The following is a 3,284-nucleotide window of genomic DNA, read 5'->3' as shown; positions in this document are numbered from 1 at the left end:
TGCTCCATCAAATCGTCTTCACTGTAAGAATTGCGGTACCAAAATTTTGTGAATCTTTCCACCGCTATTTCTATCAAGTCAATGCTATGACGTTCCTCATTCTCATTCATACATTTTAATTCATTAAACACATTAAAGGTAACTTGGTGATCATCCACTCTCATGGCTAGCTCAACTTTTTGTACATCAATTAGGGTCCTACCAGTAACAAGAAACGATCTTCCAAGAATATTTGGTACATCATGGTCAACTTTACATTGTAAAATAAGAGAATCTGCAGGAAAGATAAATCTATCCACCATTACCAATACATCTTCAATTTTACCTTCTGGATGGCTGTAAGATTGGTCAGCCAATTGCAATGTTACTGTGGTAGGTCTCACTTTCCAAATTCCAAGCTTTTGAGAATAGACTTAGGCATTAGATTTATACTTGCTCTTAAATCACATAATGTTTTTTCGTATATAATGATTTCCAAATGAACATGAAATAGTGAAACTCTCTTGGTCTTTTAACTTTGGAGGTACTTTATTCATCAACATTATTGTACACCCTTTGATGAGAGAAATAGTCTCAAATTCTCCCAACCTACGTATCTTCGACAGTATCTCTTTCATGAATTTCATGTAATAGGACATTTGCTCCAAAGCTTCTACTAGAGGTATGTTGATATGGAGTTGCTTCAAGACCTCCAAAAATCTTTTAAATTGAGCATATTGTTTGGAATTATGGAATTGCTATGGAAAAGGTAGAGGTAGCCATCCTTCAGGTTACTGATATTGTTTTGCCAAGGCTTTTTTGTTGATAACTTGATCAGATTCTACCATAGCATTTTGATGCTTACCCTTTTTAGGTTCAGTTTGTTTGTCAGATGACTTTGGATCTTTACCTGATTGCGACTGGATTTGTCTTCCTCTGTCGTGTAATCTTGAACAACTTCATCCAACTGAGTCCCACTTCTAAGATTGATGGCCTTGCACTACTCATTCCCTTGGGTGCTCAAATTTTTAGTAACACTTGGCAATGCTTCTTGTGGCTTTGAATTTAGAACGTTTGCTATTTGCCCCACTTGATTTTCAAGAGACGCAACCTGAATCTGAATCACAACATCATTTTTTTCCATATACTCCTTCAGCAAAGATTCAATAGAATTAAAAGATGATACTTTGCCTTGTTGAGTATTTTGCCTTGGCATAGGATGATTATATTCGGGCGATGCATTGTGGATATTTCATCTTGCAACATTGTGTGAACTCTCACACCTTAATTATTCCAACTAAAATTCAGATGTTGCTTCCACCCCGGATTGTAAATGTTGGAATAGATATTATTATTTCGGTTAAAATTACCCATATAGCATACCGATGTTGGGTTCGATGGGCATTCATCAAACACATGATTTTCACAGTAATAAACACATGATAGCTCAGCTGATTTCATCTCATGGATAGCAGTTGGATTTTTTATTGTTTAATCATATTAACTAGAGAAGATACTTGGGTTTTCAATGAGGTGATTGCATCAAGCTCTATGGTACAACATCTCTCTTACCTGTCCCAACTCTCGTTGTCAGAAATTGATAATCATTGTTGGCAATCTTTTACAAAATCTAAGGTGCTTCATTATAAGTTTTATCCAACAAAGTACCATTGGCGGAGCCATCAACTACCATCCTCGTATACACATTCAACCCATTAGAGAATATTTCCATCTAAGTCCAGTGTTGAAATCCATACATTGGACACTTTCGAATTAAATCTTTAAATCGTTCCCAAGCTTCATATAATGTTTCATCCTCTAATTGTTGAAAAGGCGTAATACTATTTCTCAACTTGGCATTCATAGTAGGTGGGTTATATCGTAGCAAGAATCTCTACCAAAGATCATTCCATGATGCCACTGTTCCCGACGAAAAAGCATTTAACCATGCTCTCGCATGATCTCTTAAAGAATATGGGAATAACCTAAGTCTCAAGGCGTCTTCAGGAACACCCTGTTTTCTAAATGAGTCACAAACTTCTAAAAAGAGTCTTAAATGTAATCGTGGGTCTTCAATAAGTAGTCTGTCGAACTGTCCTACCATTTGCAACATCTAAAACATTACCGATTTTAGTTCAAACTGCTGTGCAACACCCTAACCCGTAACTGTCGTCAGAATAGGTTAAGAGGCATTTCCAAATATATAATAACATTTAGAACAACCATTATCAAATAATCATATCATTACAGTAAATGTCATTCATTCACATTCAATAAGAACTTAAATCGATCATACAAAGCCTAACTCATGCATTCGGGACCAATCTGATAACATATAAAAGCTTCAGAAACTTAGAAAATCTTCAACTCTCAAAAGGTAACACACCTGTGTGAACAGGCCGTGTGCCTCACACAACCTTAGACACACCCGTATGTCAAAGTCGTGGCAAAACAGGGCATACATACTGACTTATCCACATGACCACAAGACACACCCGTGTTCCAGGCCGTGTGAAAATTAAGGAGGCTACTGACTTGGCCACACGCCTGTGTGCCAGCCCGTTCAAAACTGGAGGGTATAATAACTTTAATTTGTAAGGTACCCTAGGGGACACACGGCTGTGTAACATGACCGTGTGTCACACACGGTTGAGACACACGCCTGTGTCTCTGCCTGTATGGACAAAAATAGGCCATTTGAATAGCCAATTTTCCACCCTAATTTGGGTCAACCTACAAGCACCAAACCAAGCATATATGCACAACCATTTCAGCAATATCTATACCAAATCATACATAATTCATGCTATAACATTACCAATCATTTTAGATCTCAATTCATCAATCAATTCATACCAAAACTTAAACTAAAATCATACCTAAACATATGGTCAATACATCATTCAATCAAATGCTCAAAACTTACCAAAACTTCTCAACATTGACCAAGTCATTTGGCCAACCAAAACATACCACAATTTCACATTAGCGTCACATATCATATACCTTATCAAACTATAAGTTCAAACACAAACTAGCCATGTCATATTAAAAGCACGAGTATGCTCGATTGGTCCCGAATGCATGAGTTAGGCTTTGTATGCTCGATTTAAGTTCTTATTGAATGTGAATGAATGACATTTACTGTAATGATATGAGTATTTGATAATGATTGTTTTGAATGTTATTATATGTTCGGTAATGCCTTTTAACCTATTTCGGCGATGATTACGGGTTAGGGGTGTTATATTTTATTGGTATCAGAGCTATGGTTTAGTCGATTTTAGGACTACCATAGCGTATGT

General features: G+C 36.7%; 1 non-coding gene across 1 annotated transcript; it reads left to right on the top strand.

Annotated features, from left to right (window-relative positions):
• Nucleotides 1–1,727: 1,727 nt before the first annotated feature.
• LOC121231084 (small nucleolar RNA R71) lies at nucleotides 1,728–1,834 on the top strand. Its single transcript, XR_005929152.1, has one exon. It is a non-coding gene; the product is annotated as a small nucleolar RNA R71 (small nucleolar RNA).
• The last annotated feature ends 1,450 nt before the right edge of the window (nucleotides 1,835–3,284 follow it).

Source organism: Gossypium hirsutum, chromosome A06, assembly GCF_007990345.1.
Source record: "Gossypium hirsutum isolate 1008001.06 chromosome A06, Gossypium_hirsutum_v2.1, whole genome shotgun sequence".
In the NCBI taxonomy this organism is placed as follows: domain Eukaryota; kingdom Viridiplantae; phylum Streptophyta; class Magnoliopsida; order Malvales; family Malvaceae; genus Gossypium; species Gossypium hirsutum.
This window is presented reverse-complemented; position numbering and strand designations above follow the sequence as displayed.